This window comes from Cryptomeria japonica, chromosome 7 (genome assembly GCF_030272615.1).
Source record: "Cryptomeria japonica chromosome 7, Sugi_1.0, whole genome shotgun sequence".
In the NCBI taxonomy this organism is placed as follows: domain Eukaryota; kingdom Viridiplantae; phylum Streptophyta; class Pinopsida; order Cupressales; family Cupressaceae; genus Cryptomeria; species Cryptomeria japonica.
In genome coordinates, this window is record NC_081411.1 from 355,681,115 (window position 1) to 355,695,926 (window position 14,812).

The following is a 14,812-nucleotide window of genomic DNA, read 5'->3' on the forward strand; positions in this document are numbered from 1 at the left end:
GGATGATCTTTGACCTACACATGGAGGTATCTTGGAATACCCTTCTATTGTTCTCCTTCCATAATTCCCAAATGATTATGGAAGCAATCACCTATCGTAACCTGTCAAAAATACCTTTATTTATCCTCCTTGGCCACATAATAAACCAATATTTTAGACTATCAGCGAGGGGACATTGCAAATTCAATTTATGCATAAAATATTTCCAACAGGAATCCACAAAGGGGCAATACAAAAGGAGATTATCTACATTTTCCTCCTTATTTTTGCATAAGAAACATCTACCCGAACCATGGATACCCAACTTCGCTAATCTGTCTCAATGGGTTAAAATGCATTTCTATAATGCCAACCAAGCAAAGGCACCTACTTTAGGGAAGAAATTATTTCTCCATAATAGATTTTTAGGCCATTCTAAATCATCTAGTGTAGACACCTAAAATTGTCCTATCTATTAAATAAATATTTTATTTATTTAATTATTTTATCCCAAGCCTTCTATTAATTAAATATATTTTTATTTATTTAATTAATTCACTAATCCTCTTCTACCCTTTAAATTATCCTTTCCCTAAATTAAATAAATATTTTATATATTTAATTGGTCCCACTTTCTCTATTAATTAAATAAATCTTTATTTATTTGTTTAATTCATTAGCTTTTTCCCTTCATGAAACTTTTCATTAATCTCTTAATTTTCCTCTAACTACCCCTTTCATATTTTATTATTTTCTCCACCTGCGCTTTAAGCCTAGTCGACCATTTATTTTTTCACCTCTTAATCATATCCCTTCATTTTCTAAGGTGTTCTCTATATAAGGGGATACTTTCATCCTTATCAACCCTAATGACATATGCAATCTAGTCTACTTGTGATTAAGTGACTCTACACAACCACAATTTCGTTCTTTGTTGAGCTCTTGTGCACATACAAAATCTGAGAGCAAATATATCAAACAAGATCAATGGAGACAAGAGACAATGGAGATCACACTCTACTAAGCATGTGAATGGTATAATCTTTCTATTTTGTTGCAATTTGCATGTTTTAGGTTCATCATTGATTGTAGAACTAGGGTTTTATGTGGTTGGATATTTTATGGTTTTACAATAGTTTATCATCTTCATTTTCACCGTATACATCTAGAACTGCCTCTTTGATTTTATAGCCCAATTTAACCTTATACTCTCCATAAAAAACTATACACCATCTGATAACATAATCTCTATTAGAAATTGAAAAACATCTATCCTATAGGATTTTTGAGAGAAAATATTTTTGATATTGTGGCACATTTAAATCATCCATTGACTTCCACTTCCACATTCCTATCCACTAGTTTACTATGACCTCACCATTGTTAGTTAGATGAGAGGGAGGGGTGAATCAGATAACCTCAATTATAATTACTCTAATCAGATTCAACCTCAGTAGCATTTCCTTGATATGCAACTTATGACTGTAAATCATTCAAACTCATAAACAGATAAACATGAAACATTAAATCACATTTGACACCGGATTTAACGTGGAAACCCTCATAGGGAAAAACCAATGTGGGATTTCAGACCCACAAGAAAATATACTCTTCTAGAGTATGCTCGAGGGTAAGTGCACAAAGATGGTGGTTAGAAAAGTGGACACACCAAAAAAAAAACATGAAAAACACCAAAACGTGCACGGGGTATTTCAAATTTAAATAACCCCATACACGTTTAGGCTCGTTTTGCCGAGCCTAACCAAAGCTAAACTGCGTGCATGGTTTAAAACATACTAACCGTGTACGTAGTTTAAAAAATACTAACCACATACGCGGTTTAAAAATGAAAATCGCGTACGCAGTTTAAAAAATACTAACCACGTACGCGATTTAAAAATGAAAATCACGTACATAGTTCTGTCTGTCAATAAAATGCAATTCACTTAGCATTCCATCAGGTTTTTCAGTAGGATATATACATAAAATATAACATTTAAGTATAATACTTTAAGTTATATTTTATGTATATATTGTCAAGATGTTTGAGAGTGGTTGCAGATCTCTAAGAGTTATAATGCAGATTCTAGTTTTTTGAGTATTCTTATAAATTTCAGACTTAGTCAAATTTCGATAATCAACATGCTCATATCAACATTATGTCTCTCATCCCTTCTCTACATTCCCCCTCTCTCTTCCTTAACCCCTACCTTTTTGTCTCTTAGGAATATCCCTCTCTACTTTCTTCCCTCTCTCGGGTATCTCTCTATCTCTTTCTCATCTCCCTCACCCTCTTTCTCTCTTTCATATATCCCTCTCTTTCTCTCCCTCTCTCAAATATCTCTATCTCTCACTCTCTCCCCATCTCTCAAGTGTCTCTTTCTCTCATTCTCTCCCTCTCCCTCCCCTTCCCCTTCCCTTTCTCTTCCTTTGTCAAGTATTTCTTTCCCTCTAACTCTCTTTCTCTCTCCCCCTCTCTCTCCATTTCTCTTTCTCTCAAGTCTCTAACCTTCTCTCTATCACATCTCTGGCTATCAACCTTTATCTCTCTCTCTCTCTCTCTCTCACGTCTCTCTCCCTATCTGCCTCTATCTCTCTATCTCACTCTCCTCCTCTGTCAAGTGTATCTCTTTCCCACTCTCCCTACCTCCCCACCTCCCTTTCTATTTTTCACTTAAGTCTCTCTCTCTCTCTCTCTCTCTCTCTCTCTCTCTCTCTCTCGCTCTCTCTCCCCCTCCCCCATTCTTTATCTCTAAAGTCTCTCCCTCTCATCCTCGTTCTCTCTATCTCACTCTCTCCTTCTCTCAGGCATCTCTCTCTCATTCTCTCCCTCTCCCCTCTTAATTCTCTCTCTCCCTATCTGCCTCTATCTCTCTATCTCACTCTCCTCCTCTGTCAAGTGTATCTCTTTCCCACTCTCTCCCTACCTCCCAACCTCCCTTTCTATTTTTCACTCAAGTCTCTCTCTCTCTCTCTGTCTCTCTCTCTCTCTCCCCCCATTTTTTATCTCTGAAGTCTCTCCCTGTCATCCTCGTTCTCTCTATCTCACTCTCTCCTTCTCTCAGGTGTCTCTCTCTCATTCTCTCCCTCTCCCCTCTCCCCCCTCTCTCCCTTTCTCATTACCTCTCTTTCTCACTCTCTCCCTCTCTCCCTCTCTTCGCATCTCTCTCTCTCTAGTCTCTTGTAATATCATTCCATCCCTTCCTCCTTCTCACTCAGACTCTCTATATCTCTCACCTCTCTTTCTCTCTCTCTCACCTCTCCTCCCTTCACCTCTTAGGACTCTCTTTCTCTCCCAATCTCTCTCTCTCTCTCTGAGTCCCCTTCTCTATGTTGCTCTCTATCTCTATCTCTCCCTCTATTTCCCTCTCTCTCTCTCTCTCACATTTATCTCTTGTCTCTCCCTCTCTCTCATTTCCTCCCTCTCCTCCCCCTCTCTCCCTCTCTAGGGTCAAAAGACATTCTCAGGGGTCATATGGTATCCTAGGGATCCATGCATGTGTCAAAAGGGGTCATATGACACCATATGACCCATAACAACACATAAGAGGTCATAAGACACCATATGACCCCTTAGCACACCATACGACCCATAATGACACCAAATGGTGTCCTAAGGGGTCATTAAACACTATATGACCTCTTAGGACACCATACAACTGATAACGACACCATATGGATTCCTAAGGGGTCAAATAGTGTCCTAAGGGGTTATAGGATACCATATGACCCCTTAGGACAACATATGACCCCTAATGACACCATATGGTGTCCTAAGTGGTCGTAAGGTGTCCTAGGGGTCATACAACACCATAATACACATAACGATACCATATGTTGGCCAATGGGTCATTGGACACCATATGAACCTTAGAACACAATAAGACACTATATGAACCCTTAGAATACCATAGGACCTATAATGATGCCAAATAGTGTCCTAAGGGGTCATAGAACATTATATGACCCTTTCGGGCACCATATGGTGGTGTTATGGGTCGTATGATATCTTGAGGGGTCATATGGCATCCTATGACCCCTTAGGACACCATATGATGTTGTTATGGGTCGTATGGTGTCTTAAGGGGTCATATGGTGTCCTAAGGGGTCATAGGACACCATATGACCTCTTAGGAAACAATATGACCTCTAATGACACCTAAGGGATCATATGGTGTCCTAGGAGGTCATAGAATACCATATGACCCTTTAGGACACTATACGACCCATAATGACACCATATGGAGTCCTAAGGGATCATAGAAAACCATATGACCCATTAGAACATCATATGACCCATAACGACACGCAAGAGATCATATGGAGTCCTAAGGGGTCATAAGACACCATATGACCCCTTAGCACATAATACAACCCATAATGACACCAAATGGTGTCCTAAGGGGTCATAAAATACTATATAACCTCTTAGAATACCATACGACCCATAATGACACCATATGGAGTCCTAAGGGGTCAAATAGTATCCTAAGGGATCGTAGGAGACCATATGACCCCTTAGGACACCATATGACTCCTAATGACACCATATGATGTCCTAAGTGGTCATAAGGTATCTTAGGGGTCATACGACAACATAAGACACATAACGATACCATATGGTGTCCTAATGGCTCATAGGACACCATATGACCCTTAGAACACAATACGACCCCTAACAACATCTAAGGGGTCATATGGTATCCTAAGGGGTCATATGACACTATAAGATCCATTAGAACACCATAGGACCTATAATGATGCCAAATAGTATCCTAAGGGGTCATAGAACACTATATGACCCTTTAGGGCACCATATGGTGTTGTTATGGGTCGTATGGTATCTTGAGGGGTCATATGGCATCTTATGACCCCTTAGGACACCATATGATGTTGTTATGGGTCGTATGGTGTCTTAAGGGGTCATATAGTATCCTAAGGGGTCATAGGACACCATATGACCTCTTAGGAAACAATATGACCTCTAATGACACCTAAGGGATCATATGGTGTCCTAAGAGGTCATAGAATACCATATGGCCCTTTAGGATACCATACGACCAATAAAGACACCATATGGAGTCCTAAGGGATCATAGAACACCATATGACCCATAATGACACATAAGAGGTCATATGGAGTCCTAAGGGGTCATAAGACACCATATGACCCCTTAACACATCATACAACCCATAATGACACCAAATGGTGTCCTAAGGGGTCATAAAACACTATATGACCTCTTAGGACACCATACGACCCATAATGACACCATATGGAGTCCTAAGGGGTCAAATAGTTCCCTAAGGGGTCGTAGGAGACCATATGACCCCTTAGGACACCATATGACCCCTAATGACACCATATGGTGTCCTAAGTGGTCATAAGGTGTCCTAGGGGTCATACAACAACATAAGACACATAACGATATCATATGGTGCCCTAATGGCTCATAGGACACCATATGACCCTTAGAACACAATATGACCCCTAACAACATCTAAGGGGTCATATGGTATTCTAAGGGGTCATAGGAAACTATATGATCCCTTAGCACACCATAGGACCTATAATGATGCCAAATAGTGTTCTAAGGGGTCATAAAACACCAAATGATCCTTTAGGACACCATATGGTGTTGTTATGGGTTGTATTGTATCCTGAGGGGTCGTATGGCATCCTATGACCCCTTAGGATGACATATGGTGTCCTAAGGGGTCATAGGACACCATATGACCTCTTAGGAAACAATATGACCTCTAATGACATGTAAGGGATCATATGGTATCCTAAGGGGTCATATAATACCATATGACCCTTTAGGACACCATATGACTCATAACGACACCATATGGAGTCCTAAGGGGTCATATGGTGTCCTAAGGGATCATAGAACACCATATGACCCATAATGACACCTAAGGGATCATAATACACCATATGACCCCTTAGTACACCATACGACCCATAAATATTATCCAACCAATACATCCACATGATCCAAAGAAACCAATACGTTCATTTTCTTCAAACGTTCTACTTTATATCCTATCTTCTTTTAAAAAAAAAAAACCGATCACCTTGTCAATCTTCTTATCACCTTATATATATGCAAACAAAAAGAAGATATATTGGAGGGAGAGGAAGAGAGAGAGAGAGAGAGAGAGAGAGAGAGAGAGAGAGAGAGAGAGAGAGAGAGAGAGAGAGAGAGAGAGCACCTTGTATGCGCTTGAGAGGGGGAGAGAGGGAGAAAATACACATACATACACACATATCTGTGTATATATATTTAATATATTATATATTATTATATACATATATATATATATTATATATTTTTTACTTTTTATATTATATATAAATTATATATTATATGTATATACATATATTATATATATATACAATAACATATTATACACACTCCCAAAATTTAAACAAACTTAGCCTGCACGCGCTTTTTATAGTTAAGATAGAATGTACGTGCTTCTTACACCATAAGTACCTCGTACGCGCTTTTTATACCATAGGTACCCCGTACGCACTTTTGTCTATTTAGGCTTGGAAATAGGCTTGGATGACAAAGCTACGGTTTGGAAGTTTGATTTCCCTCCATTTCCCTCCTTTTTGGCGTGTTTTATTTTATTAGCTTGGTTTCTCAACTTTGTCATCATCAGGTTTACACATCATCAAGTGGGTATTTCTAAAATTTCCACCATATTTTCACCCATATTCTAAGATTTCTAACCATATTTTTTTTTAAAATTTGAACAACAATAACATATTATTATTGAATTTCTTTTAGCAGTGTCTCCATAGTTCTCACAGACATATGTGCACCATTTTTTTAATAACTTTTGATATAATTATCCAAATTTAAAAAAACTTATATATTATTGTAGTGAACTTGACTCTTTACAATTTAAAAAAAAAAATTGCATTTTTGATTCTTTTAGTGCAACTTATGCTTCACGCATGAACAGGTACCTAATTTTCAGGATGTGCTCGATCGAAAAAATCATAACAAAAAAAATACTCAACAAAAAATTACAAAAAAATACACATCTTCTAGTGCTCACTCTTAACTATCTTTCTACCAAAGGATTTGTCAAAATACTAAATCTAAATATGACTTTTTTGATGCGCACGTCAGACACTATGTTATGTTTTTCTAAACAAATCAGGGTCTATTTTTCGTGCGTGTAGGATTTGACCCCCTTAATCTTATCCAATTTTGAAAAAGTTTAGTAGTTTAGAAACTAGATTCAGAGTACTACAATATTTGTTCTTTGATTATCTTCATATCTTGAGTGGATGACTTTCAAATTTTGCCTCCAAGTTCAGGTTCACCTGATTTCAGAAAAAAAGTGTCCACTTATACCCCCCTTTTTTACCACCATCTTTGTGGACTTACCCTCGGTTAAAAGAAAATCATGTTAAAGATTACATACACATTGCTAGATGTGACCCAGTCAAGGGGCCCCCTCCCTTATCTGCCCAAGTCCGCATTTGGCAGCAGACGCTAGCATTGGTAGCACTGCTACCAAATGGTAGCAGATCACTACCTTTGGTAGCGCTGCTACCAACTGGTAGCTACCGCTACCTTTGGAGCCCTGCTACTTCCCCGCGTGATGAGGTTTTTCTTGCCACGTGGGGGGGGGGTATATTTTATTTATTATTTATTTTTTAATACTTTTTAAAATAAAGAAACCCCAGTTTCATACACAGTTAGAATCTTCACTTTGTTAGAAGTGACCTTTTCAAAGGATTTCAAACACTCATTCAAAATGTTACCTTCCAAGAGGATTTACAAATAAGACTGTTAAGTCCACTTGGTTAAGAGATTTCCTATCACTTACAAACATAAATAACAGTAATAAAATATATTTGTAACTTCACATCTAAAATGTTAAAGCAGATTCTATGTGCTCAATATGCTCAAGATAATCTTGTCATAAGACTTATCTTTCTCCTTGTTGGGCTTCTCAATTTGTTCTTCAATCATATCTTCAATCTTCTGTACTCGGTAATCACCTCTGTAGCATCACTGTGCTTCAGTTTGCATGTTGTTTTGTTCAACAACATTACTCTTTATTTATAAGCAATTCCCAACTGCTTAATCTCCTTAATCACATTTCCCATGATTAATCTTAGCCATCAGATCTTCAAACTTGACTAGGTTCATTATATCCTTCGATCTGAAAAATGTTTTATCTTGCCTTGAAACTTGTATACCTTTATTGGTAATTGTGCTCAGTTAGGACCATTCAATCTGTGTTGTAGATATTACTCTTGAATTTTAATTGCCGTTGATCCTTAACAAACTTCTTGCACGACATTCCTATCTTTAAAAACCTCCAGCTCATTGGCATCCTTCATTAAATAATGTATACACTTTATTTAATGCATTTTGTTACTGCTTGGTTGATACTCGGTTAATACTGAACTTTCCTCGGTAGACATTCTCTTCTCGGTGACTTTTTCATTCATTAACCGACATCGGTAACCTTGGAGTTTACCGACTAGCTCCTCGCTCGGTAAAATAGAATAGTATCAAACCTTTACTCATTCTATTAAATGATATCTTTTCCCCTTCTTGTTCAGTCTTTTAATACATATATATATATATATATATATAGGATATCAAAACAATCAAAACATCATAATCTCATCACTGTCAAACTCGGTAATAGTTGCCCATTGAATAAATTATTACTCCCCTTCATTTTCACATTCTTTCTGTGTCACTTACTGACATCTTTATACTCATCAAAACATACTTTTCAAGATATGGCAACATCACACTGAATCAAAAAATCAATTGCTTGACATCAATGACAAAATAATAATATTAAGACAGTAATCATCCTTTATCAATTATATCATTCATCTCCAACAACCTTCTCAATATCATCAACCATCAAACTTATTGTAATGCCAACAATCTCCCAACTTATTGTAATGCCAACAACCATAATTATGAACTTTCCTTCCCCAAATTCTACTAGTCTCCCTTTTAATGTTTGATAAATTATCATATCTACTTAGGGCTAGATAACCTTCCCATGAGTTTTCCCTAAATAAGGCTTGCTTCTCATTCCTAATCTCCCATGTTATGTGTTTCATCATAAGTTTTCGACAATCCAAAAGGTAGTTCAAAATTCCTGAGCCTCTTGGGGGGTTGCTTGTGTTGAGAATCCGGATGGGATCATCAAAGTCTAGATATTTTTTCCTAAGGATTCTAACCCATTTTTTATTACCCTTGGTATACATGAACCAAACTAATTTTGTTCCCATGGCTTAATTCATGATACTAATATGCTTCAATCCTGCACCTCCTGTATAATTAGGTCTACATATCTTCTCCTATAATAGAAAAGGGAATTTATTTGTATCATTGGATCCATTCAAAAAGAATCTCTGAAATATTTGATTCAATATATCTTCAACTGCCTTAGGGATTTTCATACAAGATATAGAATAAATCAAAATAGCAAAAAGGACAACTTTAAACATGAGAATTCTACCTGCAGAGGTTACCCACTTTCCTTTCCACATTTTCATTCTCTTCTTACAATTTTTAATCAGACTTTCCCAATAGAATTTTTTGTTAATTCCAGACAATTTTCAAATCTAGAATTCAGGCAATCTCCACTTGCATCCTAGGTTGAAAATTGAGGAAATAGACCTCTGATTTCCTCCACTCAACACTTTGATCCAAAGCCTTGTTGTAGTCATCAATAATGTTTCTAATCACAACTACTTCCATTCTACAAGCATTCCCAAAAAGGATAGCATCATAAGCAAATTGATGAGTTGTGTTATATTCTCAATCCCAAGAGCCACCATGATACCCTTCCATCTTTCATCCTCTCTAGTCTTAGCAATATTTCTCCCAAGAACCTTAGCCATTATGATAAACAAGAAGGGAGATAAAGTATCTCCTTGCTAGATTCCTCTAGTTGAATCAAAGAAACCTTGTGGCATCCCATTGACCAAAGCTCTAAATCTAATCAGCCCATTTATTATCAAAACCAAATCTTTGAAGAACCGAGATTAGGAATTGTTTATCCACTAAGTCACAAGCTTTCAGGATGTCCATCTTGATTATCATACTCAAGGCTCTAGTCTTCCTGGTAGAGTGTGTAGTTTCATGAGCCACAATGATTTCTTCAATAATTGAACACCCAAGTGAAAATTCACTATGCTCCTCTAAAATGATCTTGCGTAGTACCTTCTTTAATCTATTTGCAATGACTTTTGTGATTATCTTATATATGGAATTACATAGTACTATAGGTCTGAAATCTCCCGTACATATGGCATCCTTCTTCTTGGGGGTTAATGCAAGAAAAGTATTATTCAAAACTCCTAGCATAGTGGTCTTTCTTCTGGACTCTCCAACAACTTTATGTATATCTTCCCAAACAATCTCCCAAAAGGATTGATAGAAGCTTGTAGGTAATCCATTTTGGTTGGGTGCTTTATCAAATCCTAATTGGAAAGTGGCACATTTGATCTCCTCCAAAGTTCTACTCTTATATAACTCTGCATTATTTTCCTCATTTACGACTTCAGGAATATTGCTCAAAAGATCATCCCTTTTCCCTACGATGAATTTGAGTTCTCCTATTCAAAATAGCTTGAAAATAATTTACTGCCTCCTAATTTACTTCCTCAATTGATTGGGTCAAGGATCTCGATCTTGATTTTTAACCTCCACTATACTTTTTTAACATCTATTGACCGTAGCTAATTTATGAAAAATCTTGTTATTTTTATCCCCTTCATTCAACCATACATCTTTTGACTTTTGTCTCCAAAAACATTCCTCTCTCACTAGAATTTCATTCAGATCTAATTTCAATCTCTTTTCTTCCTCAAACTCTACTATGCTCATCCCTTGATTAATGATTTTGTCATTAAGGACCTCCATTTCCTTAACAATTTTATTCTTCTCATCAAAGATGTTTTTGAATTGTTCTCTATTCCATTCCTTTAGTTTATTTTAAATATGGGCAATCTTCTTACTAAATAGATACATCTTAGAATGACTCCCTATTCTGACTTCATTCCACCATCTTCGAACTAGCTCTCTTAAGGAAGCATCTTTAAGCCACATGTTTTCAAATTTGAAAGGACTTCCACCTTTTGGAACGTTTGATTTAATCATCATCTGCATTGTATAATGATTTGACCATGTATATGGAAGGATTTCCGCTTCAAAGGTGTGTAGAACATTATCCCAATCCACCCATAGAAGGAAACGTTCTAATTTTTTTGCTATGCCTGTGAAATCTTTCCTTATCTTGGTCCAAGGGAATTTCCCATTTTTGGTGGAGATATCCCTCAAATTGTTGAAATCCACAAATTCTTGAAAATCCAATTGAACTCTGGATATATTATGAGGTCCTCCTTGCTTCTATGAATTATCTAATGTTGCCTTAAAATATTCTCCAATAATCCCCATCCCTTTATTTCTTTTGGATAGCCATTGTGTGATTTCTTACGACAAACTACTCTTAGCAAAAGTGGCTATTGGTCCATATACATTAATAACCAAAAAACTTAAATTTTTATATAAACTTTCACAATTCACTACTATCCAGTTTTGTTTATCTATTATTAATGTACATAAAGTGGTGAGATGATTTCATACCTAACCAATACCTCTAGTGGCTCCAGATGATTCAACAAACAAACCTTCCCGCTACTTCCAATTCCTCATTTTTTTTGATACTCTATCTCATTCCATTTTGATTCCTGCAATAAAACTAAATCTACTTTATTCAAATCAATTTGATGCCTTACCAAACACCATTTTCTAGGGGTATTAAGGCCCCTAGAATTCCATGTTAGAATTATCATTTCTCAACAAGAAGGGGTATCCCCTTCCTACTTCTGAGTTTCATTTGACCCTTTGCTTTGGCCCCCATTTCCAACTTCTCCTTTCTTGTCTTAGCTCCTCTTCTCAATTTGTATTTGATATTTGAATTTTTCAATTTGGATTGAGTTTGTTCAATACCACATTCCATCATAATGTCTATCTGTGACCCAACTAATCCTTCTTCTTCTTTCGAAGCATCTTGCATAAATGTTTTCTATGGGGTTTATAAATGGATCAAAGGTTTGATTTAGATCTGCAATTTCTACTAATGCATTAACAAACTCCGTAATAGTCTTTGTAACCAAACCTTGATTCCCAAAGTTTGTCCTAGTTCCTAAATTTTCTTTCTTTTCATGACATAGATCATCCATGTTTTTTTTTCATCTAGGTCATTGTGTTGTAAATTGTTTTTGGGTTTGCATATCTCGTTCCTTTTCAAAATTTGGATCTACATTCTCTTCCATAACACCAATCCAAGTATTTCTTGCTATATTAACTAAATCTAAATTCTCATATTCTTGCCTCTCCTTAGCCAAAATTATTTACATTCCATTGATCGGTTGAGTAACATTATTATCCATAAAATATTGATTCCATTTCAAATTACCATGATGTTTGGATCTATAATATTGTCATAGGTTCAACAAATCTTCCCTGTCTATAAATTTCTTCCAAATAGAATCTCCCATTTGAATTTCAATTTTTTTGGAATTTGAATGTCTTCTTGTCATGCCGAAAAATTGGATTAGGCATTTTAGGACCTAACCCCACTTTCCTCCACACATTGGAATATAAAAGAGCCTAGGGAGATATTTCACTTTTACTACTTCTTATGAGAGAAAGAGAGAGTCAAGGAATATCTCTTAGGGTTTCTATTCCTTTGTTGTAATGTAGAGGAGATGTGAAAAATATGATGCAATGATCAACTATGCGAGGAGATGAACAAGGAAGCAAGTATAAATTGAAAAATGTAGAAACTGAGCATAGAGTAGGGAAGGGAATTATGATGTGTATTTGGCACTAAAATTGAGGGCTGACTAAGAAGGACCAGGGTGCCACACCCTGGTCTTGGACCAAGATGTCATGCCTTGGTCCCTGGAAACTGGGATCTAGCTTTGAGACCGAGTCTACACCTGTGTGTTCTGTCGGTCCCAAAAATCAGGCATTCACCAGATTTCTGTACTTGCACCTGCAACTTGAAAAATGGTGTCTAGGTGGCTATATAGGGTTTTGCCTTAGTCAAACCCCTTGTTTTGGTGGTTTCCACCTCCACACATAGTCAATAATGTATTGAAAATATGTGTGCAAGAATCTTGTGTGTATGCGAGATCCTAAATGAACAAGAAAGTAGATCTAGAGTTTTACCCTACACTTTGGAGAGAAAACCCTAAATGATTGTAAATTTAAATGTAAACGCTTCAAATCAAAAATTCAATAATGGATCTAAAGCATGATTGCAAATCTGAAAATGAATTTTATAAATCTCAGACAAAGACATGAAACCATACCAAACCCAAAGGGAGAGGTACAAGCCAATCAACAATTGGTTATCTCCTATTATTCTTCAATAACTTCAAAGCTCCTAATTGATGGTTAATATGATTGATGTAGACTTGATAAATTCATAACGAATGCTTGATTTGTTGATTGTAGACTCCACGGAACCCGTACTTCCACTTCATAAGAGGCTCCTTCAATTGCTTGTAGATGGATCCTTCAAATGAGGAAAGGAAAGGCTATATGTATTAAACCCCAACTTTGTTTTGAGTAATAGGACAACCTAGAAATGATATTTTTGCTAATTTCTTGGATTTAAACATTAAAATACTGCCAAAACATGCTCCCGAAATTCGGGGAGAAAAAGTCGGGACTAGGTAGCTAGCAACCTGGTCCGACCAACTTATTGCCAAATTTTTGGGGAAGCAAGATATTGTGATTTTAAAGTCAATTCTAGGAGTAAATGGGAATTTGAGATGTCTAGATATGCGAAATCAAGCCTTGAAGGTTGAAATAGAACATAATTAGGGTTTTGATGTAATAATTAATTGGAAGAATATAAAATAAAATGGAGCACAATTAGGGTTAAGGGCCCAATTTTATGATGTGTAGAGTGATAAAATGAGTCTTTAGATTTAATTAAATTAATTAATTAAATTATTAAAGAGGATTTGAAATGCAAGATCAAACGCACTAAGGTGGGTGCTAACCTAAGCATGGAATTGTACCACCCAATTAAGGGTGTACAATTTATGATGCTACATTTAGCCCCCACTTTAGCGGTCATATGACACTATGTGCCCATGCAAGCTAAAGTATAGAAAAGTAAACATTTCATGAAAAATGATATTATCCATAAGGTGTTAGACAAAGCCCCCAACAGTATCTGCAATACACTGTTAGGAACCACACTCTACAAAACCACATTGTTAGATAAAATCACAAAATCACCAAAATGCTTACTAAGGTAGTGATGAAATTTGTGGGTAGCTATATGCCCCCTTTTTCGGCTTGCTAATTAGTGAAGTGAGACATGGTATCATGTTTACCATAGCGAATTATGAAAAGAGGTGATGAAAAATGCTCACAGCGAAGCTTCATACAAGATCGAAGTGCATCATGGAACATTTGGTAAGAAAGAGAACTAAACCTAATTCCAACAAAACGAAGAGTATGAGAATTGGAGCTTTCTAACACAAGATGAAAGAATAAGCGGAAAAGAAATGAAAAATTAGGGTTTAGAAAAGAATTACCTTTTAAATTTTGAAAAGGGAGGAAGAGATCATTAGTCAAAGACATCTTCCCTTTGAGAATAGAGGGGATCTTTGATAAAGATAACATATTTTAAAAGGAAGAGAAGGAAGAGAAGAATACACACCTCCAATATTTAGGAAAAGAGGATTCTTAGAAAAGGATTGCACACTTTCACTAAGGAGAGATTGTTCATGAAAG